The following is a 25,454-nucleotide window of genomic DNA, read 5'->3' as shown; positions in this document are numbered from 1 at the left end:
AATGGTGTACTAAAATGGAATATAGATGCTGCTGTGTTCCCGGCGCAAAGAAAAGTTGGTTGTGGGGCGGTTGTTCGAGATTCTGAAGGGATGGTGGTAGCGGCGATGTGCGGACAGGTGGGAAGGGTAGCTGACCCTTCTATGGCCGAGCTTCTTAGCTTGAGAGAGGTGCTGAGTTGGGTCAAAAGAGAGCGATGGAAAGAGATGGAGTTTGAGATGGATGCCCAAACAGTAGTTCTCGCGGTGACAGGGGTACAGAAGGATGAATTCATCTTTGGGGCAGTGGTAGAAGATTGTCATCAGCTTTTGAAAGAGGTACATGGATCCTCTATGAGGTTTGTAAGGTGATCAGCGAATCAGGTTGCTCACACGCTTGCTCGGGCATCGGGTTCTATAGCTGATAGCAAGTATTTGTTAAATTGCATTCCAATTTTTATTCAAAATGTAGTCGTAATGAATTTGATTAAATAATATACTACATTTGGGGTAAAAAAAAGAGATAAAGGTTTCATCTATGTGAGTCTTTCCTTGCATTTAGGAGTGAATGTAATGTTTGAATTTAATTTACTGTAATGGAAAAACTACGAGTAATTACAATGTAATGCTCAGGTAAAATGGTTATTTAATACTCTTAATTCAACTTTGTAAGTTGTAACCTCCTCGATCATTAATTAATTTACCTCTTTCTTTTCTTTCACTTGAATTTGCATGAAAACGAGATCTTTCTCTCTCTCCTAGTTTTTTTGAGCTTCGTGAAAATATGCATAAATGTTAAAACTTGTGACGGGAGAATAGAATTAAGCTGGTTTTTTATTAGTAGTAACTTATTTTCGAAAAATATGTGCTAACACATCTGACAACACATTAAATAAAAAAATGTATTTGAATTCTTTTTATTTATTTATTTATTTTGATTGAATTAGACTAAAAAACATGGATTTCGGATGTCATGCACAGTTTTATACAAATATGAATAAATGAGATAAATTGAAAAAACGTCAAAAACTATGATACAAATGACTGTTTTTTAAAATTACGGAATTATCACAATTTGACCAATATTGCTGATTTTTTTTTTAAAATTTCGCTTCAAATAAATCTCTTAATAACATCAATCACTCCCATAATTACTCGAACGTTGGATCTCTTGGATGGTGTGAAATTTCTTACCAAATACTCATGTTTCCAACTAAGTTTAGGTATTTTTTGGCATAGAGATTAAGAAATTGAGTTAAATAACATGTACTTAATGGTTACGTTAATATATAGTTGAACTTGAACTTAAAAGTAATTTCTTAAAACTATATCTTAGTAATTTTAAATGACATGGCACGTAGAAAAATCTGCATGTAAATTGTAGGGATCAGACCATTCGGGATTCACTAATTACCGAGACCTCTTTTATTGATTATGGTCTGAGATGGCTAATCTCAGAGATGCAAGCCAAGTACAACCGTATAACCAAGATTACAAGTACAAACAAAACGAATAAAAAACCCTAGCTATAAGTCAGTCTTCCACCAGACTTGACACCAAGCATCTTCTGATTCTTTGCCTGCACACTTAGTAGAACGATTAGTCTCACAAGAAATCGATCCCTAAGGATCTAAACAAGTAAGAGAGACTTAGTCAGAGAATTGGGCCACGGATGGCTTAGGTCACAACAGTGACTGCACTAGGCCTCAGACCTCCTCAATCCTCACTGCAAGTCACAAACGAGAACACCGTTGAACGAACCACACAACCACAGATGTGTGAAACCCTAGATCTCACTGGGTATCGCACACCACGACCATCTCAACACACGGATCCACCAAATACCTTACAGAACACAACCCTACACCAAAGAAACCTTCGCACAACAACTTCAAGCACAAAGGATCGGTCACAGAAGAAGACCGAGCCCTAGGGTTTGAGAAGGAAACCTAAGAAGTTGTCTAACACTCAAACTACACGGATAGATCTCTTAGAAACTGAGAATCATCGGTTGAAACAAGAGCTTGAAGGAAATCGCCGGCTAAAACCTCCGAAAATCTAAAGAGAAGGTAGAGAGACGATGGAGGGTTTTCTGTGTGAGAGAGAGAGACAGTTCTAGTATGAATTAGAGTCAAAGAGTCTACAAGACTCATAACAAACACACTCACAATATCAACGGCTCAGAAGAGGGATCCGAGTGGAGGTGCCAAAGCACATAGGGTTCTTGGTGAAGCACAAGGACAGACTCCCTTCTGTTCCTAAAGATATTGATTCCCAAAATCTTTTGAGCATCACCGAGATCCTTCATATCAAAGTTATCACACAGAGCAGCTTGCACATGCTTGATAGATTTCAGGCAAGGTTCCACAATTAACATATCATTAACATATAGCAACAAGAACACAAGAACCTTGTCAAGGTTTTTCACATATAAGCAAGCATCTAAGGTACTTCTAATAAACCCAAGTTTTTGCATACAAGAATTAAACTTGATATTACATTGTCTAGGGAATTGCTTTAAACCATACAAAGCCTTTTTTCAGCAAGCAAACATGATTGGGGTACTTAGGATCCACAAAACCCTCAAGCTGTTTCATATAGATAGGCTTATCTAAGTCATCATGCAAGAACAAAATTTTCCATCCATTTGTTTCAACTCCCAATCAAAGTGAGCACATAGAGCAAGCATAAGTCTAACAGTAGTAAATTTCACAACAGGAGCAAATATTCCTGTATAATCTACCCTCTCTTGTTGAGTAAACCCTCTGGCCACAAGTCTGGCCTTGTACCTGAGGCTATCTACCTCATTTTTGAATTTATACAACCACTTGCAATCAACAACAGAGGCACCAACAGGTTGAGGGACAAGTAACCAGGTACAATTCACTTTAAGAGATAGCATTTCATCTACCATGGCTTTGTGCCACAGATTCCTAAACTTAGATTTGAGAGCCTGCTTATAAGACTGTGGTTCATCCCCATTAGATTCATGCACATTAAAAGCAAAAGCAATTAAATTTACAAGACCTAAGTAACTAACAGGAGGATTAGGATTCCTTCTGCCTCTATCTCTGGACAGGAGGTAATCCTTCAAATCTGGAACATGGTTAGGTTCATGTTGAGGCTCAACAACTTGATCATCATGAAGAGTCACATTTTAGGGCGCAGGCTGAGGTTCAGGCTCTGGTTCAGGGTCAGGGGCTTTAGGATTTGTATTTCATAAGTGCTCCACCTCACTTGGAGCATCTTTAGATTACTCCACCTTAGTGAGAGTGTCAGTGGACTCTACCTCACTAAGAGGCTCACTGTCCACACTAGTTGGAGAGGGATCAGGGGCAGTTTTAAGACAGTGGAACTCATCCTCATTGAAGACCACATCCCTACTTATTATGACCCTAAACCCTGGTTCACTCCTATTCCAAATCATATAGCCTTTTACACCCTCAGGATATCCAAGAAACACCCCTTTCTTGGATCTGAGATCCAACTTATCAGTTTTGGTATGAATAAAGGCACTACAGCCAAAGACTCTTAAATGGGATAAAGAAATTTTTCTACCCGTGAATATAGACTCAGGGCATTTACCCTTTAAAGGGACTGAGGGTGACCTATTCACAAGGTAGGCTGAAGTCAGAAGGGCTTCACCCCAAAATTTTTTAGACAAACCACTTTTAGACAAAAGACACCTAACTTTTTTCCAAAAGGGTTCTGTTCATCCTTTCAGCAACTCCATTTTGCTGAGGGGTATAAGGAGTAGTCTTGTGTCTTTTAATTCCAAATTGTGAACACATGGAATCCGTTTGGGAATTACAAAACTCAAGACCATTATCTGTTTTGATCACCTTAATGGATTTTCCAGTGTGATTTTCAACAAGATTTTTCCATGTAAGAAAATTTTCAAAGACTTCAGACTTATTTTTCATCAAAAAACACCAAATTTTTCTGGAAAAAACATCAATAACAGACAAAAATTGCACAGACCATGAATGAGTACAAACAGAGGCTGGACCCCACACATCCATGTGTAGGTACTGAATAACACTATGACTGATATTTTCAGTCACAGGTGTTGGGAAGGACACTCTATGTTGTTTGCCCAAGACACAAGTGTCACAGAATGGAAGACTATTTTGAAAATCATTTTCAGACAACAACTCATTTTTCTTCAAAATATTTCGACCCTTCTCACTCACATGACCAAGTCTATTATTCCATAACATGGTTTTATCAACCCTGACCACATTAGAAAGATTATTCACACAACACATAGAGGTTACACTTTTTCTCAGCTATAAACAAGCACATAGCACCTTTACAGATTTTCATAACACCCGCCCCCACTTACCCTCAAGCCCATCTTACTCTAAACAGGTACAAGAAAGCAGGTTGTAACATAAATTAGGTACATATCTCACGTCCTTCAAGTTAAGCACATAGCCATTGCTGAATTTCAAACACATAGTTCCAATGCCAAGAATCTGACACTTCTTGTCATTAGCCATAGATACAAAAGTATTTTCCACAGGTTTTAACTCAGCAAACACATATTTGAAGGGAGAGATATGATATGTGCATCCAGAATCAATTAGCCAATCATTTATGGAAAAAGAACAGCCAAGAGAGAAGTTAATAGACAGAATATTATGAGTCATGAAGCAGACACCTTCAGAATCATTATTCTTAGCCAGGTTAGCAATTGAATCCAGTTGATTATTATTATTATTATTATTATTATTATTATTATTATTATTATTATTATTATTATTATTATTATTATTATTATTATTATTATTATTATTATTATTATTATTATTATTATTATTATTATTATTATTATTATTATTATTATTATTATTATTATTATTATTATTATTATTATTATTATTATTATTATTATTACTATTATTATTACTATTATTATTATTATTATTTTTAGGATTATGACACTCCCTTTTATAGTGACCAACCTCATCACTGTTAAAAAATTTCTATTAGCCTTAGGATTCTTGCTTCTAGACCTGGACCTACTCTTGCCCTTATTTTTACCATTGCCATTAGAGTTACTGTCCTCATTACCCCCTCTTATTTTAGATCTGCCCCTAACATTTAAAGCCTTGGACTGAGCAGATTTAAAAGCCTGGTTTTCTTTCAATTTCCTTAGATTTTAAAGAACTAATGATCAAATCAAGAGGCGCACTATCCCTGCCATACTTTATAGCAACTTTAACATCATTATAGGAATCAGGGATAACATTCATTAGAGCAATGCTAGTATACTCATCAATGGTTTTGTCACCAGACCTTTTAATATCTTGAACAAGTTTTTGAAAAACATCAATGTTATCCTCAATGTCCTTTGACAGATCAAGCTTGAACTTAAAAAGTTTTTCCAACAAATACATCCTTGAAGACATTTAGGTTTCAGTATACAGAGTATCTAGCTTTGCCCATAACTCAGAAGCAGACTCAATGGCCCCAACCTTTCTGATCACAGAATCAGAGAGGTTGAGGATTATAGTAGATCTGACTAATTCATTCATTTCTGCAACCTTATCTTCAGATTCAGTATCAGGGATAGTTCCCTCTACTGACTTAAAAACTTTTTGCTGAATCAAAATAGATTTTATTTTCTGTTTCCAGATAACAAAATCATTTTTCCCGTTGAAGGGAACAATTCCAACTGGCTGAGACATTTTGAGAAATATTTGAATACACACAAAAGAACCAACAACACAAAAGGAACAATAAGCAACCCTGCTAGCACAGAAAGTGGACTTAAACACAGAACAATCAGAGAGTCCACTTAGAACAGTTATGCAGGGATTTTTCATGCAAGAAACACAGATGCACACTTACAACAAGGCACACACAGATGAGACAGTTCAAAGTGATTCCAGACACCGAAATCAAGTCCAAAAGAGTTCCTCCCTATCTGACACGTGTACCCCGACAAGAGGATTTCCCAGTTCACAATCACCCAATGTATGGGGGTGCAGGGGGTCACTCAAGGTGGTTAAGGCAGAGGGTGGATAGGTAATTCACTCAAGACACATAAACTAAGTTCTGGAATACACACTTTGAACACAAACAAGCACACAGAAAGCGGCAACGGAAACAAGAAAGCTGTAAAGCACCAAGAAGCATGCAGAAGACAAGAGCACAGAATCCTAAGCCACGGCTAGTGACAACTACCAGCAACAACTGCCCACCCCTAAAACTAGAAAGCAGGGAAAGTTTTTGTAATACCCGAAAATTTGTGGAATTTTATTCTTTTAATTAAGGATGAAATTTTTATGTTTTTGTGTTTAAAATATGGTGTGGAAAATATTATTTGTGTTTATTTGATTGTTGTGGATGTGGTATTTTCTACCTAGGCAAATTAAAATGGAATTAAGTAATTAAGCTATGAATAAAAACTCCTAATTAACAAATTAAATCCCTCCCTCCCCAATTCTCTCTTCTTTTTCGAAAAAAAAACCTCCCCCATCACCCCATGATTCTCTCAACCGCCCCCACTACCTCATAACCGATTTCCCTCCCCCTCTTTTCCATTCGTTCTCTCTTCTCGGTCTCTCTCTCTCTCTCTCTCTCTCTCTCGCTCTCTAGCTCTCATCTCTCTCGAAGTGTGCTCTCACGGTAAGCTCTCGCCCCTCTCTCTCTCGGTTTACCTTTCCCCATTCATCCCCTTCTCATCATCATCTTGGCTTCTTCAAGGTGTTACGCTCGTACGTTGTAAATCGGTGTAGGGAAAGCTTCGAATTTACGTTTGAACTATCCAAGAAAGGTAACCAAACCCTAACCCTTGTTTAATTCGAAAACTCATGCATATAGGACGTTTTGGATGGTTTAGATGCTGAATAGGGTTTGTGGCTATGTGATATGGTTGAGCATGTTTTTGGTAGTAACTGGCAGTGGGTTCCGACCCCTTTTTATCTAAGCAAACGATCTCCGTTGGGTACGAATTTTGAACTGTATAAAGGTTAATGTGGCTTCTGTGTGGTGTGTAATTTTCAGCCTCTTTGGATGTCGTATGAATTTATTATGATTTTTGCAAGTAAACTGCGTTGTATGTTTTTGGGAGATGTTTTCATGTGCAATTGGCGTGATTCTGAGTGCTATATTTTTGTGATGAATGTGGGTGTGTTTGACCAAGAGATGGCTCGGGAAAATCAGTGTTTGGTTTGAGGGTTTTGCGTGGGTTGGCCGAGAGTTTTAGGGGCCGGCCTAGGGCAGTGTTGTGGGGGGGTTTTGAAGGGATGATCCCAGGTGTCTGGGTGTGTTTTGGGACGGAGAATGTGTGGTGTGAATGTTGTATAGGGTTTGAGAATCGGAAGTTGGAGGAAAGTGAGTGTGCACGGGACGAGCCAGGCGGCCGAGGTGCCGAGCCAGCGGCCGAGGTGCCGAGCAGGCGGCCGAGATGCCGAGCCAGCGGCCGAGGGGCCGAGCAGGCGGCCGAGGTGCCGAGCCAGCGGCCGAGGTGCCGAGCAGGCGGCCGAGGTGCCGAGCAGGCGGCCGAGGTGCCGAGCCAGCGGCCGAGGTGCCGAACAGGTGGCCGAGGTGCCGAGTCAGCGGCCGAGACACCGAGCCATGTCGAGACGCCGATCCTTTTTCCGAGTTTTTCCGAACCTTTTCCGAGCCAAGTGAGCCGTTTGCACAGTAAGGGTATGCCAGGACTTGGAGTGCTGTGTTCGTGTGTCGTGTGCGCGTTTTGGGTACGTCGTTTGCGTGCGGGGTGTGTTTCGAACGTGTGTCTTTGTGTGTTTGTTTTGTAACATGTTGTTAAGTGTGTATACGTGTAACGTGCTAGATGTTGAAGTCGTCCACGTAGGAATCATGCATTGTCGTTTAAAGTCTCGTCTCTTCTGACTCTAATCATGATACAATTTATCTTTCAAAAGGGTGATCGTTTACGAGGAAAGTGTGGTTGAAGAAGGGAATTATTTTAAAAGCTAAGCAATCGAGGTGGGCTTTTCTACCCTACTTTTACGTGGGTTGTTTTTAATACGGACTCTGTTCCGGAATTGTTTATGGAGGTGAACTGTTTGTCTTGCCAAATGTTTTGATTTGAAACCTATCTGAAGTGGTTTACCACATATGTTTAATCGAATTCGGGTCTGTTGGGCTGCGAACCCTCAGGCTAGTGTACACGAGACTGGGTGCCATCTGAGAGCAAGTTGGCCGGTCTAGATGACCTGGGGTGTGGCCACGCCCCTTGTCACCGTTTGGATCAGATAGTGTATGATTGAGGGAATAAGGGTGGCAATATCGGAAAATGACTGCGCAGTCGAATTTATGAAATATATTTTGGTGTACTTGGGTTATTTTCATTACACTCAAAACCCCAATGTTACACTGTTATGGCATGACAAACTATGATTTTGGCGTGTGTCCACTGAGTGCAATAAGTACTCAGCCCCGCATGTTGTTTTCTTAATGTGCAGGTTGAGCGGCGATGGGGAGGACAGATGTTGAGCAGTTAAAGTCAAAATGCGTTTCACTTTGTTTTGGATAATGTCGTGTCGTCATACCCGGCATTATCTGTCTCTTGATCTTTTTCCGCTGCTTGTAATCCGAAACAATGTTTTCATTTAAACTCTGGTTACTTAAACTTTTGAAATGTCGCTACAGTACCTTGTTTTAAAATGAATTTCCTTTTATTAAATGTCTTTGGGTCAAATATTCTTGTTTTTCCCCTTTCTTCCCCGCTTCTTTACTCCTCCCCTAGTCGCGGTCCACCGTACTTCCTATCCTTAGGAAATGCGGGCGTGACAGTTTTAGGGTTCAAGCCAATATACCAGAGCGGATACCCTTCGTTAAGGAGTATCCGTCTTACCTAAGGGCCGATACCGGAGGCCGAGCTTTACCTAAGGGCCGATACCGGATACCTAAGGAGTATCCCCCCGTGGCTCTGATACCACTATAGGGATCAGATCACTCGGGATTCACTAATTACCGGGACCTCTTTAGATTAGGTCAACACTGAGATGGCTAATCTCAGTAAGGAACAAGCCACGTACAAAGACCAATTCAAGATTATAAGTAATCTATGAAACTAATTAACTATCTATTACAGATGGTGTTTCTAATCTATGCCCTAACTAATCACAAATCAATAACCAGATCTGGAATCCAAGCTTGCACCGATTGAAACCCTGCACACTAGGAATATGGCTCAGGTCACAACAGTGACTACACCAGGCCAAGGACCTCCCCACATGCTTCAACCACAAGTCACGAGATGGGAAACCGTCGAACCCTAGGTCAGAAAACCCTAGCTACACCAACTGCCACTAAACCGCCTATTCCGCTCACAACCAACAGAAACTCACAGAAGTCTCAAGCTCTTCACAGGTTCTCACTACTTCAACACCAAACTCCGTCATATTCCAACCCTCGGTTAGAATCAGCCAAACACTATGATGGAAACCAAGAAAGTCTCCAAACTCAAGATGTACACCAATAGATCCTACTAGAACAAGGATTAATCGGAGAAAACTGAAGATCCGAGGAGTTCACCGGCGAAATCTCCTGAGAAGTGCAGAGAGAGAACGAAGAGAGAAGGCAGAGAGAAAGTCTCGGGAATGAGAGAGAGAGAAGGATCTAGAATGTGTGAAGGAAGTGAGGCGACACTCACTAAACACACAAACCCTGGATCCAACGACTCCGGTTCAGGATCCGCGTGATACATCCACGTGGCAGCCATCGGTGCAGCTCAGGTAAGTAATGGACCTCAAACATTGGGCCTCTGCATTTAATCAATAAGGGCCAGCCCAACCGAATAAATACATAAGTCCAACAACAAATGGTCCACAAATATTCAACACAAATAATAATTTTAAAATACCAATTCAATACCTTCAGAATAACTCTTCTTCACCATTGGCGCTATGTAATTTCTTGCATTATCAATTCCCTAAATCGAATAATTTGATGTGTGACAGATTTTAGAGATTTTAACACCGCATAAATCGAATCTCAAATACTCTTTCAAGCGGCAGTGTTGTGTAATGCATCAGGTTTGCCATGGAGTGCAGCGGCGGCAGAATGCTTCAACTCTTCTGTTGAAAAGTAAAATGCAGAAAATAAAATACTATTGCGGGAAGTAAAAGACGGGGAGAACTTTAAAGACTACATTGTGAATGACTTGAATTCTATTCTCTCCATGGTTACACAACTATATATAGACTCTAATTCTAGCTAAACATGGAAAATATATTCTAATTATACTAATATCCTTTTTATTTGATTTTCCATAATCTTCATTGGTTTCCTTCTTTATTCTTGTCATATCTTCATCACTTGCCTTATTGTTCTCCAATTAATTAATTTCCTTATTCCAACACTCCCCCTCAAGTTAAGTATCGAGTTTTTCGACACTTAACTTGCACGATCTTTAATTTGATAAATAGTTTATACTCATATTTAAAAGTTCTTCAATTCCCATTGATAGTTTATGCTCGTATCATAGAGCTTCTTCAATTCATCATTGATAGTTTAAACTCGTTTCAAGGAGTTCTTCAATTTTTCGTTGACGGTTTTAACTCGTGTCAAGGAGCTAATCTAAACAGTTTTAACTCGTGTCAAGGAGCCAATCTAGACAGTTTTAACTCGTGTAAAGGAGCAAATTTAGACCGTTTTAACTCGTGTCCTGGAGCTTGTCTAAACAGTTTTTACTCATATTTAGGAGCTATCTTAGATAGTTTTAGCTCGTATCCAGGAGCCATCTTAGATAGTTTTAACTCGTATCTATGAGCCATTTTAGACAGTTTTGACTCTTGTCGAGGAGCTAATTCTGACAGTTTTGACTCTTGTCGAGGAGCTAATCTGACAGTTTTGACTCTTGTCGAGGAGCTTATCTAGACAGTTTTTGCTCGTATCTAGGAGCCATCTTAGACAGTTTTAACTCATATATAGGAGCCAATTCAGACCATTCTCAGTCCATTCCAAACTCAAACTATAGTTCATTATTTTCATTTCTTTTCTTTCTTGAGCCTAATAACTACCAGGCCCAAATTTATTTCTCCTTTTTGAAGACCCTAACAATGAAGACGTGAAACCATCAGCCTCCTTTATGTTTCTTCATGGGTCTTTTCTCGGTGACATACTCTCAATCCATGCCACCTCCGGCGAGTAATCGCCAAACTCTGTGGAGCCTCTGCTCCGTATGTCATTATTCTCTGACAATATTTTTTGGTCTTCCATCCGAAGTCTGCTCATTTCTCGACGGTGAGAATTCTCCCGTCACTCTTTCAATCCAGTTTCTATTTCTTCGACAGCCGACGTTTCGCGGCCATTGTGCATCCCCCATCTCTGTGTGGCGACACTATCTTCTCCCATTTAGTTTAAGAATGCCTCATCTTCTCTTATTGGCTTTGGCTTTTTCCGCGGTTGTTCCTTTAACATCATCTTATGGCAATGGGTTCTCAACGTCTTCTCGACGACATCCCATTCCCACCAACTCTTCACAACGGCTGTGTGGCGACACTATCTCTCTCCCCTTCGCCACCCAGACGTTGGCTGCTCTGCCTTCGTCCTCGGAAATTCTCTCCTTAATTCGGAGATTGAATCGTTTGGCAAGAGGTTGATATCTCCGCTCTGCCAAACACTTCATTATAACGTGAGTTCACAGCCTCTCACGGCTGCCACCTCTTCGGCAGTAGATTCCCCTTTCTAGGTTGCTTCTTCTTCTCCGGACCATTTTTGCCTGAAGCTATCTTCTCTTCTCTGGCATAGGCGCTGCTCCAATCATCTCGAATAATTATCCGGTTGGGGCTAACCTCTCCCCCTCGACCGGATAATCTTCGGCTGCTTTGTCTTCTTACGCTCCACTGTGGGGAATTCAAAGCCAATATCTTTTCCAGAAAGCTTCCTGTACACCCCTGCAAAAGTTTCCAGCTTATTTTCAATATCATTCCTCGACTTAGGATCCAAGAACACCTTCATGATCTTTGATCCATCAAGTCTGTATCTGATACGTTTTCTAACAATCTCAGCAGGGTACACACCATCTTCAAGCACAGCTTCGTGGACTGAAGTGAGTTTGCGGGATCGAGGCCTTTGGACAGCAGAGCCCTCCTGGTAGCAACAAAAATGACATCCTTTCCACTGAATTTCTTCTCAAGCTCTCTAACAAGCTTTGGGTGCACCTTGCGGAAAGCTTTCCTCGGTCTGTAGGGAGCATGGATTACAACAGCAACATCAATTTGCACTGCAGAGTTGATATAGAGGTCTTTCAATTCACTCTTAATGTCTTGGTTGGTGTTTTCCAAATCAAACAAAGCCTGTGCAACAGACTTCTCAAATTCAGTGGAATCAGCATCCCAGTCTTCGTGAATTTTTTGCAATGCGGTAAACATATTGACTTCTTGGCGGAGGAAATTCCAAACTTCGGCGCCGCCGGGGGCTGTTCGAAATTCAACCGCGGAGAAATCAACATCCTTGTCTCCGTCCAGCCACACGCTACCATCGTTTACAGCGCCGCCGCCAGCCATAGAGGCGGTCGCTGCCGCTGCTTGTGACGCCGTTTCCGTCGGGTCTTGCTGTGCCGTCACTTTGTTGGTGAAGAACTTCCTGTTGCTAATCGCCGAAGCCTCCACCTCCTTTGATGTTTTTCTGATAGGGTTTTGGTTTTTTTTGGGGTTTTTTTTTTTTTTTTTTGCTTTAGAGACAGTGATCGATCCATGTGATCGAACCTGCTCTGATACCATGTTGAAAAGTAAAGTGCAGAAAATAAAATACTATTGCGGAAAGTAAAAGACGGGGAGAACTTTAAAGACTACATTGTGAATGACTTGAATTCTATTCTCTCCATGGTTACACAACTATATATAGACTCTAATTCTAGCTAAACATGGAAAATATATTCTAATTATACTAATATCCTTTTTATTTGATTTTCCATAATCTTCATTGGTTTCCTTCTTTATTCTTGTCATATCTTCATCACTTGCGTTATTGTTCTCCAATTAATTAATTTCCTTATTCCAACATCTTCGTTAGGTATGGAGAGAGAGAATGAATGAGTGAGTGTATTTGTGTGTAGGAAAGAATAAGATTTTTAAAACTGGTGCAGGTGCTATGAATAGTTAAGGGTCAGTTCACCACGGAGATCAGGATTGTGAATGTTTTAAGTTTAAATTCTTGCATGTCAATTTTAGTTCAACTGAAAATAAGCATCGTTTGATATTTGCATAATCCATAAATTTTAATGACTTTACCGACCAAATTTAAAACTTTTGGTAAATACTCAAAGTTAGTGGTATTTAATATTAATACTCCATCCGTCCTAAAAGGATATGCATTCTTTCCTTTTTAGACCGTTCCACAAAAATATGCACTTTTCAATTTTGAAAACTCTATTATCTCTTATGAGGTGGGACCTATTTCCCACTAACATTACTTTAATTACTTTTTCTCTCTATCTCTGTCTTATGTTATCAATTTTGCATTAAAATCTATGCCGAATCCAAAGTACATATTCTTTGGGAACAGAGGGAGTAATAACTTTTTTTTTGGTATATACCTCATAAATTTAATGTTTTTGACAAATACCCCATAAATTATGTATATATAAGACAGAATAAAGGAAACAAATAGGTAATATAATTGGATAGACTATTGGGGTGGGTTCATTGACGATCGTGAGAATAAGGGCATCAATAGTTGTATATACCTAATTGTACTGTGTACTATTAATGGCGGAATTGGCTTTTTAGAGTTACTTAATCCACACACGATGGCAATAAAATAAAATAGATAAAACAACAAGGAGCTAATAAACTTGTAGAAGTTGATACTATGTTACATTGAAGCGCTAATATTATGATCAAAGAAAGCGACATCATTGTGATTAAAGAGGAAAACATTTTTGTAGCGTAATGCATCATATGTATACGCTTAATGTTAGAAATTTAGGCTTTCACGTAATTAATTTAACGTGTATGATAATTTTTTACCAGTTTAGTTAAATCAATTTAATGCATCATATGTATATGCTTAATGTTAGAAATTTAGTTTTTCACATAATTAATTTAATGTGTATACTTATTTTTTATCTATGTAATTATATCAATTTTTGAAGATTAAAATTTGAACTAAAGTTTTATTTATTATTTAAATAAGTATAGATACCGTATGAAATTTTCAATTTATTGAGTGACCAAATAAAAAATGAAGGTTTTTATATTTTTTTATAAATATAATCTAGGGTTATCGTCCCCAACATCAAAAGAATTCTAGCAAAATATTGGGCAGAAAACAATAAAAACATGAATAAGTGAGAATGAATGCCACAGAGAAGAGCTCGACGGGTAGAAGTCTTCAAATCGGTGATTAAAGTCTTTCAGATGCCTTCCTCTTGCTCTAGGACAAATTTTGGGGTGTTTTGGGCATGAATTGGTGTGATTTGGAGTCATATTTGGTCCCCTTTTATAAGCACCAGTTCAAATCCTAGTTGGACACGTCTCGGCGAGTCACGAGACTGTTATGAAAAAATGGCACTTTTCATCGAGTCATTGACTCCGCACTCGGCAAGTCGTTAACTCGGTTTTGGAAAACCTGTACTTTTCGGCGAGTCGCCGAAATTATGTAGCCCCTGCAGAGTCTTCGTAACACGGCCATAACGTTCTCTACCGAACTCCAATCGACACATGCAAGGTAATCACATGAAGCTCCTTCGATGATGAAAAGAATGGTAATCTTTAAAGTAGGAAACTTGAACTTGCAAATGAAAACAGAGCCTATACCTAAACTGACCAGTAGGTGAAAATGAGACCTATACCTCTCCTGACCAGTAGATTAGGGTGGACTCTAAATGCTGCATGCCAAAAGAAATTAAAGTGTGTGTGTATACTAGGGTGCTGAGTGTGCATGTGAGAAGCTACTAGACGAAACTTACTAAAAATGGCTAGAAGAAAGGTAAAGGGAATCAAATGACATGCTTACAGATTGTCTACTAGGTGTGCAGAAAAGATGAAAAAGTGCAAGTCTAAAAGCAAAAAGCAACAAAAGCAACACAAATGGTCTCATTCTTTGATTGTGATATTTTCTTCTTCGCCAAGCTAAACTAACAAGATCTAACAAACTCCATTGACGAATGCTCAAGCCTGAAAATTCGTAAATGCAATATTTAACTTGAAATCAAGAATGAAAGCAAGAAAAAACTGAGATTTACGCAAATTGGTCAACAGGAGAGGGTGACAGAAACTTGCACAAACCAATTCTATGCATTTTTTAGAAACTTAAACCGATTAAAACTTGTAAACACTTAAGGAAAAACTTGTTCTAACTAAGCTAGGCAGGAATAAAACAAGACATAAGCTAAAACAGATGAAACTCGAAATAAATCCAACAAGAACTCCATAACACAAAACGGTAATCAAGATCCAAAATGTAAACTCAAACAAAAAAAGATTAAACTACAAAGTAAGCTTCGAAATTTAAGAACAAAAACAAGTAGCTAAGAAATCTTAAAATGGAAGATTGTTTGGCTCATCTGAAACTGAAAATGGAAGACCTTCTGGAACTACGGCGCTTGGAATGAATCAGGTATGATTACTCCCCTCCGGCAGGTGGCCGAAAGCTTCTAGTCAGACTGCTGGATTTAGAGAGCGGAACTAAGAGCTAATGGAGCTATTCTCCCTTAAAGTGATCCCTTTTTCTTTATGTTCAGCTCCTATTAATAGGGTGGCTTGCCCTAATTTCTAGGGCTACCTCTTCATGCGAAATGACAACTTTACCCCTCTTAGATAGGTGATTGTTCCAAACAAGTCTTTCCTTCTCGTGTCCAGCTCCATGGCATCCATCCTGGCCAGTTTGCACTTTTCCTACTTCATAGATAAAACTCCTCTCTACATTATTCTCTCTCTTACTTTACTCTCTCTCCGCTTCAACTATTTAATATCATTTTTTTAAAACGAGTGCAAAAAATGTAATGCCTCTATTACTATGGAACGGAGGGAGTATGTCTTTAGATTATTCAATTATGTGTAACTAAATTCATAGAATTCTAGGGATGTGTTAGTAACGACTTTGGTTATACAGTTCCTATTTGTTTAATATTCATTTTGTTCATTACTTCGTTTCTATATAAGTGTTGGATAATTGTTTCCCGTTTGAGTGATACATTCTGTGATAATCTATTGACTTGCTACATAATCGTGAGAGGAGGTTGGCGAGTTAGAAGAGCTTAGTTGACACTACAATTAGCTTCCTTTAAAACGACACTGTTAATTGAGAGTGGGGACATCTTGAGGGTCTTGGGAGCTTTTAGTAGTTACAAATCTAGGATTGACGCCCCTAGAGTCTGTAATCTACTGTGCTGGGGTGTTGTAGTTGGAATTTGTATAACAATAATTGTGAAATCACATCCCTGGAATTCCCTTATCTCATCTGCATTTTCTCTGTGCTTTATTTGCAATTGTTGTTTACTTTTGATTTTACAAGTTTTTATTTTCTAAAATCTAAAATCTCTTGTTTCTCCAAATAGTAGAAGAAGCTTAGTAGAAGGTAGACAATTTGTTTCTCTGTGTTCGATATTTGGCACTAAACTTTAGATATACTATATATACCATGTATACTTGCAGGATTATATCGTGCTAATAAAAAGTGCATCTAGTTTTTGGCGCCGCTGCCGGGGATAACATTCACTACGTGATTGATATCTTCAAACAGACTATTTCACTACTTTAGATTTTTATTGCTTTTAATTTTTAACTTTTGTTTTTGTTTTGTTTTGTCTCCTACAGGTCGTGACAAGGAAATCTTAGAGCCGCTTGATCTAGTAATCGAAAAGACTCGTAGGAAAATAAGAGGTGAAAAAATTACAATGGGAGACAACACTAAAGCATAGATAGAAAGCTGCAAAACCTGGTGCAACAGCTGATAGATGAGAAAGCCGCGGAGAAGGCAGCTAAAGAGGAGCAAGAAAGGAAGAACATGGAGATAGTGCAGGTGATGCATATGTTCAACCATGGCAACGTACTTACTATCCTGAGCGACTTCAGATTGATGCTAATAACTTCGAGCTATGGATGCCCCTTATCAAGAGGGTGGAACAATATCCGTTTGCAGGGAGAGCCACCGAGGATTCCAACTGCCATCTTACAAAGTTTGTGGAGATTGCGAACACTCCCAATTTGAATGGTGGTGACGACGACGCCATAAGGGTAAGACTCTTTCCATTCTCTCTAATTGATTATGCTAAAGAATGTGATATAGATTGGGATACGACGAAGGACCCGTTGGATATATTGATCCAAGAACCCTACGTATAAGGTTTGGCAGCGGACTCCCTTGATTGATAATCTGGTTTGATCCACTTCCTCACAGTTCACTCGTGTATCACACAAAAATAAACCTCACAAAACACTCGTGTATATCACTCGTTGGCTTTTACCTCCCCTCAAATAATCTCACCACTCAAGCCTTTTACCACTCTTTCTCTTTTGCAAAGATAACACAAGTAAAAACAAATCAAGAACAAACAAGAACTAATAACGACCAACCAAACTTCAGCCCTTGAATGAAGGATGAAAGGAAATGGTCAAGAAAAAAATATGAGGTGAAATATGTATTTGGGTTTTTTTTTCCGGTTTTTTTTCTTTTTTTTTCATTTTTTTCATTTTTTCTTTTATTTTTTCAAGGATATGAAAGATAAACAATGTAAGATAAAGCTAAGGATAGATCAATACCAGTTCGCTCTTGATACCAAATGATATAGATTGGGATACGACGAATAACCCGTTGGATATATTGATCCAAGAACCCCACGTATAAAGTTTGGCAGCAGACTCCCTTGGTTGATAATCTGGTTTGATCCACTTCCAGATCTTGGTAAACCTCGACCCGTTGGCTATATGATCAGCCAAAAACCTCGGTATGATTGAACGCCACAAGAACTTGCTCAAAGTATCTTGATAAGTTCCAAACAAGTGAAAAACTCTACAAAGAGAATTCAACTCACAAAACAAAGTCTATTTTCGTATTTGATCAATGGTGTCTTCAAATGACATGCTTACAAGCCTATTTATAGGCTAGAATGGACTCTTAAAAGTCTCACATCATTAGTACAACTTAAGACACTTAAAAAGACTCATAATAAAAGAAAAGTAACTTCTAAACCTTTGGTGTAACTCTAGGATATCTAAAGTCACTTATTTAACATAAAATATAACTAAAATAGACCCTTCATTTTGGCTGCTCCAACTTGGCCGAAAATGCATCATGTATCATCAATTTGGGCCTCCAAAATGTGATATGTAGCGACTCCAAACTTCAATCCTGGGCTGCCCACAAACTTGAATAATATTCACCACTTGGCCCAATGTAGAATGGTCTTGTAATTGGGCTTTTATTTCAACAACTAAAAGCAACATGGACTCCTTTATCTTTTTAGCTCTAGCTCTTGTAATTGGCCCACTTGGAATGATCAATGGATCCATCTTCTTGTCCTTGTAGATCAGCTTGGGTATGTCTCCATCATTCCCTTCTTCTTCAAGAGGATTCGTTCTCGAATCTAATTCACCAACATAAGGAGATAAATCAGAAACATTGAAAGTAGCACTTACATTAAACTCACCAGGTAAGTCTAGTTTGTAAGCATTATCATTGACTTTTGCAATCACTTGGAATGGTCCATCTCCTCTTGGCTGCAACTTGGACTTTCTTTTCGAAGGAAATCTCTCCTTTCTCATATGCAACCAAATCCAATCTCCCGGCTCAAAGATGACTTGTTTCCGACCCTTGTTGGCTTGCTTTGCATATTGTTCTGTCCTCTTTTCAATGTTGAGTCTTACCCTTTCATGTAATCTTTTCACCATTTCAGCCTTAGCTTTTCCATCAAGACTTGCACGTTCTTCAATAGGTATTGGAATCAAATCTAGTGGACTCAATGGATTAAAACCATACACAACTTCAAATGGAGAAAAGTTAGTAGCAGAATGAACACTTCGATTATAAGCAAATTCAGCAAAAGGTAAGCATTCCTCCCAACTTTTCAAGTTCTTTTTAACTAAAGTTCGTAGTAATTGAGACAAAGTCCTATTAACTACTTCAGTTTGTCCATCTGTTTGTGGATGACAAGTAGTAGAAAACAAGAGTTTATTCCACAACACACGCCAAAAATGACTCACAAATTTAGCATCTCGATCACTCACAATTGATCTAGGAACACCATGAAAACGGAAAATTTCTTTAAAGAACAAATCAGCAATATGAGATGCATCATCAGTTTTGTGACATGGAATAAAATGTGCCATTTTTGAAAACCTATCAACAACCACAAAAACTGAATCTCTACCTCTTTTTTTTCTTGGCAAACCAACGACAAAGTCCATTGAAATATCCTCCCAAGGTGCACTAGGAATTGGTAACGGTTTGTACAAACCATGTGGGTGTGATTTAGACTTGGCTTGCATGCAAGTTATGCATCTTTTACAAATTCTTTCAACATCATCGCGCATTTTAGGCAAAAAGAAATGTTCATGCAAAACATCCATTGTCTTATGGACTCCAAAATGCCCCATTAAACCACCACCATGAGCTTCACGCACAAGCAATTCACGCATAGAACCTTTAGGAATGCACAATTTATTTTCTCTAAACAAATAGCCATCATGCCTATAGAACTGGTCAAATGCAGCATGCTCACAAGCTAAATAGATAGAAGAAAAGTCCGGGTCATTATCATACATTTCCTTAATCAACTCAAAACCAAGCAATTTAGAATTCAAAGTAGTGATCAAAATGTACCTCCGAGACAATGCATCAGCCACAATGTTTTCTTTTCCCTTTTTGTATTTAATTACATAAGGAAATGATTCAATGAATTCCACCCACTTAACATGTCTCTTGCTAAGCTTACCTTGACCTTTCAAGTACTTGAGAGATTCATGATCCGTGTGAATTACAAACTCTCTAGGCCACAAGTAATGCTGCCATGTTTCCAAAGCTCTAACCAAAGCATATAACTCCTTGTCATACCTTGGATAGTTCAATTGATCTCCTTTCAACTTTTCGCTAAAGTAAGCGATTGGCTTTCCATCCTGGAACAAAACAGCTCATATGCCTACTCCAGATGCATCACATTCAAGCTCAAACATGTTACCAAAGTCAGGCAAAGAAAGAATTGGTGCAGTTGTAAGTTTTTCTTTAAGGATATTAAAAGCATGCTCTTGTTTTTCTCCCCACTAAAAACAAACATCATTTTTCACAATTTCATTCAAAGGTGCAGCAATTGTACTAAAATCCCTGACAAACCTCCTATAAAAACTTGCAAGACCATGAAAACTTCTAACTTGTGCTACATTTTGAGGAATTGGCCATTCTAAAATAGCTTTCACCTTCTCCTTTTCCATTTCAATCCCATTAGTACTTATAACAAAACCAAGAAAAATAACTTTATCCATGCAAAAAGAACACTTTTTGAGATTTGCGTACAATGATTCTTTTCGTAAGGTATCCAAAACTGCACGCACATGGTTAAGATGTTCATCCACATTTTTGCTATAGACAAGAATATCATCAAAATAAACAACCACAAATTTTCCAATGAATTTTCTGACAACATGGTGCATCAATCCCATGAAAGTACTTGGTGCATTAGTTAAACCAAAAGGCATTACTAACCACTCATATAGACCAAATTTTGTTTTAAAGGCTGTTTTCCATTCGTCTCTTTCTCTAATTCGAATTTGATGATAACCACTTTTCAAATCGATCTTACTAAACACAACAGATCCGTGCAATTCATCAAGCATATCATCTAGCCTAGGAATAGGATAGCGATACTTTACCGTGATTTTGTTGATTGCTCGGCAGTCGATGCACATCCTCCATGATCCATCTTTCTTATAAACAACAATTACCGGAACAACACATGGACTCATGCTCTCACGGATTTTTCCTTTGTCCAACAACTCTTGCACTTGCCTTTGAATTTCCTTGCCTGTGACAATTTATGTTGGTCCTCTTGAACTTGTTGAGGTGTCAATGAGCCAAGCATAATAGACTTGTTGTTGTGCTTGAAGGTGTAGTGGTTGTGAAATCCATCATAAGTCACCCTACGATCAAACTGCCATGGCCTCCCCAAAAGAATGTGACTTGCATGCATTGGCACAACATCACAAAGAACATCATCTTTATAATTGCCAATTGAAAACAAAATTAGTCACTCGAATTTCTCCACATTCATTGAGCCATTGTAGCTTGTATGGATTAGGATGTTTTTCCGTTGTTAAGCTCAACTTTTCCACCATTTCAGAACTTGCAACATTTGCACAACTACCACCATCAATAATCATTATGCAAAGTTTACCTTGGGCCAAACACCTTGTGTGGAAGATGTTCTCCCTTTGTTGATCATCGTTCCTGTTTTGCATGTTTAGAGCCCTTCGAACCACCAAAAGTTCTACATGTTCTGGTCCAATCTCCTCCAATTGCTTATCCTCCTCCTCCTCATCATCATCATCATCTTCACGTTCACTTTCAGATTCTATCTCTCCATTTGGCGTCAAAATCATCACCCTTTTGTTTGGACATTGAGATGCAATGTGTCCAACACCTTGACAACGAAAACATTTGATATCTCTATTTCGAGTAGAAGTAGAAGTAGAAATACCTTTACCCTTCTCAAATTCTTTGGACTTGAATGTCGATGCTTCATTTTGGGGTTTAGAAGCTGCCCCAAAATTGTATTTGGATGAAGTCCACTCTTTTGTCCTTGAAGAATGAGAACTTGTTGAAAAATTCTTTTGGATTGTTCCCTTATTCTTCAATTGTCCCTCCACCTTCATGGCCATATGAACCATGTCCTCCAACTCCCATAGTGCTGAAGCTCCACAATGTTTGCAATCTCCCTATTCAGCCCACATAAGAATCGAGCCATGGTTGCTTCTCTATCTTCTTCAACATTTGCCCTAATCATAGCAATCTCCATCTCTTTGTAGTACTCATCAACAGATTTAGTACCTTGTTTCATAGATTGTAATTTTTGATACAATTCACGAAAATAATGAGAAGGTACAAATCTCTTACGCATTATGCCTTTCATTTATTCCCAAGTCGAAACTGGTCTTCCTCCATATCGCCTTGTACTGGTTGTCAATTGATCCCACCAAACTATAGCATAGTCAGTGAATTCAATAGCAGGAAGTCTAACCTTTTTCTCCTCGGAATAGTTATGACATTCAAAGATGAGATCCACCTTTCGCTCCCACTCCAAATAAGCTTCGGGGTCACTCCTTCCTTGGAATGTTGGGATCTTCAGTTTGATGCTTCTCAAATCACCATCAACTTCATTTGTACGCCCTCTTCTACCGTTTCCATGTCTCTCATTTCCATGCCTATATGAAGCATTATCCTCTCCTCCACTCTCTTCTTCCTCGTTATTGTTTGCATTTGCTTGAAATTCCAGCCTCTCCAAGTGCTCTGAAACACTTTCCAGAACACGTCCAAGCCTTCTAAAATGTTGTTGCATGGCTTTCAACGTAGGATCAATTTGATTGTCATTAGTAGAATCCATCCTCACAGTTCACTCGTGTATCACATAAAAATAAACCTCACAAAACACTCGTGTATAGCACTCGTTGGCTTTTACCTCCCCTCAAATAATCTAACCACTCAAGCCTTTTACCACTCTTTCTCTTTTGCAAAGATAACACAAGTAAAAACAAATCAAGAACAAACAATAACTAATAACGACCAACCAAACTTCAGCCCTTGAATGAAGGGTGAAAGGAAATGGTCAAGAAAAAAATATGAGGTGGAATATGTATTTGGGGTTTTTTTCGGTTTTTTTTCGGTTTTTTTTCATTTTTTTTTCATTTTTTTCTTTTATTTTTTTAAGGATATGAAAGATAAACAATATAAGATAAAGCTAACGATAGATCAATACCAGTTGGCTCTTGATACCAAATGATATAGATTGTGATACGACGAAGAACCCGTTGGATATATTGATCCAAGAACCCCACATATAAGGTTTGGCAGTGGACTCCCTTGATTGATAATCTAGTTTGATCCACTTCCAGAGCTTGGAAAACCTCGACCCGTTGGCTATATGATCAGCCAAAAACCTCGGTATGATTGAACGTCACAAGAACTTGCTCAAAGTATCTTGATAAGTTCCAAACAAGTGAAAAACTCTACAAAGAGAATTCAACTCACAAGACAAAGTCTATTTTCGTATTTGATCAATGGTGTCTTCAAATGACATGCTTACAAGTCTGTTTATATGCTAGAATGGACTCTTAAAAGTCTCACATCATTAGTACCACTTAAGACACTTAAAAAGACTCATAATAAAAGAAAAGTAACTCCTAAACCTTTGGTGTAACTCTAGGATATCTAAAGTCACTTATTTAACATAGAATATAACTAAAATAGACCCTTCATTTTGGCTGCTCCAACTTGGACGAAAATGCATCATGTATCATCAATTTGGGCCTCCAAAATGTGATATATAGCGACTCCAAACTTCAAGCCTTGGACTGCCCACAAACTTTAATAATATTCACCACTTGGCCCAATGTAGAATGGTCTTGTAATTGGGCTTTTATTTCAACAACTAAAAGCAACATGGACTCCTTTATCTTTTTAGCTCTAGCTCTTGTAATTGGCCCACTTGGAATGATCAATGGATCCATTTTCTTGTCCTTGTAGATCAGCTTGGGTGTCTCTCCATCAGAATGGTTTGAGTGTTTGTGTGTAGAGCAAGTCTCCACGTGGAAAGATATAGTGGCGGCCTTCCTAGATAAATACTACCCGCCAGGAACCATCCTCAAGCTCAAGAGTGAAATCTTTCAATTTATACAAGGCCATGACGAGCTCCTCTTCGAGGCTGTCGCACGCTTCAAGGGCCTCCTTCGCAAATGTCCCAAACACGGTTTCACCGTGGATCATCAGGTAGGAATTTTATGTACTGGTTTTACTGATAAGATTCTGGAAGGCCTCGAGAGGGGCGCGAATTCGGACCAAGTTATATTGAAAATAACTGAACCAATTAGATCAGTTAGCAAATGTCGTTGCCACTTGATCGATTCAAACTCGCTCTCGCTCGTTACCTACCAATGTATTTTGTAAACTCCCAATTTTGCACTACTTTAACAGTAAAGTGGAAAGTTCGGGGTCGATTCCACAGAGAAGTTGGTGTGTAGAGAGTGTGTGTAGTGAACAGGGGGTTGGCTGCTGCCACGCTTTAACTTGGGAGTTTTTAACTACTGTTTTTACTCTAGGCAGAATTAAACTTGCTAACTTGATCAAGGTAAATTTAACTATTGGGTCAAGTGAATTGCAGGTGAAAACGTAACAGTAAATGCGAGGATGAAAGTAATATCTTTGATTAAATTAAACTAAGAGCAGTACGCGTGAAATTGAAACTAAGCTAATACTTTGAAAAATAAGAAAGCAAGTAAAACCAAAAAGAATCTCGCCGGGTAATTTAGGAATACGCCGACAGATAACAAGTATTCTGCAACGCTTCTTTAATTTCCCTTTCTAACTACGCATTACTTTAACTAAGCTAAGCTATTCTAGAGAACTGGACTAAGCTAGAGAACTAAACTAAGCTAAACTAGACGGAAAGTAAAAGATCGGATTCTTTCTTGTGATGGCACACCCTCTATTTATAAGCTCGATTCGGCCTCCAGCTAGATAACGATCTTGACAGGGAATATTCACTCATGCTGAGAATTAGCGACTCATTGATTGCTACGTGCCATTCTTCTAGAATGACGACGCTTTTGAGTAACAGATTCGTGACTCAGCTTCATCCTTGCGTCTCATAAGCTAGCACGTCTCCCCTTCTAGAACGTCGTCCTTGATAACAGAATGGTGCGCCACATCCAGCTCATTTCCTCACGTGTTCTTCTTCTAGAAGCCAGCGGTCCCTACTTAACTGCTTGATCACTCCCTCTTGATCAACTCCCCCGATTCTTGGCTTTTTATCGCCTTTTGTACTTGCTTGCTCAGTTCGGCCTTGCTGCCTTGGTCAAGCGGCATTCCTGCACATTTAACACTTGTTTTGCGTGATAAACCGAACAAGCAGCGTACATTTTACCCTTAAACCGATGCATGAAATGAGCCTTATCAGATTGATGCCATGTTGGATTTAGGAGCTAATGGAGGATTTCTACGGAAGAGTGGACCTGAGGCCATGGCAGTCATAGAGGTGTTCGCTGCCAATAAATAGCGAAGGGTGGTTAAAGGAAAGGCACAACTCGAGAAGGGTAGCAGCCATTGAGAAAGCTGAGGAGAGTTCCTTTGCTAAGGAATTGGCCGAGCTTAGGGCGAGAGTAGACAAGATGGACACGTCCAAGAGGGAGGTGCCAATACCACCAATTTCTGTCATCACAGTCACTCAAACATCCTGCCTACTCTGACTGAGAACGTCAACTATATTCAAAATAGGAGTGGTTCAAATAGGCCATTTAACAACAATTATCGCCCTAGTCCGGGGGCAGTAATTTCAATAATTATAATGG

At 38.9% G+C, this 25,454-nt stretch overlaps 1 pseudogene; it reads right to left on the bottom strand.

Annotated features, from left to right (window-relative positions):
• Nucleotides 1-11,748: 11,748 nt before the first annotated feature.
• On the bottom strand, nucleotides 11,749-12,332 carry LOC121749418 (annotated as a pseudogene).
• Between the last annotated feature and the right edge of the window lie 13,122 nt (nucleotides 12,333-25,454).

Source organism: Salvia splendens, chromosome 9, assembly GCF_004379255.2.
Source record: "Salvia splendens isolate huo1 chromosome 9, SspV2, whole genome shotgun sequence".
In the NCBI taxonomy this organism is placed as follows: domain Eukaryota; kingdom Viridiplantae; phylum Streptophyta; class Magnoliopsida; order Lamiales; family Lamiaceae; genus Salvia; species Salvia splendens.
Note: the sequence above shows the minus strand (reverse complement) of the source record. Positions and strands in the feature narration are given on the sequence as shown.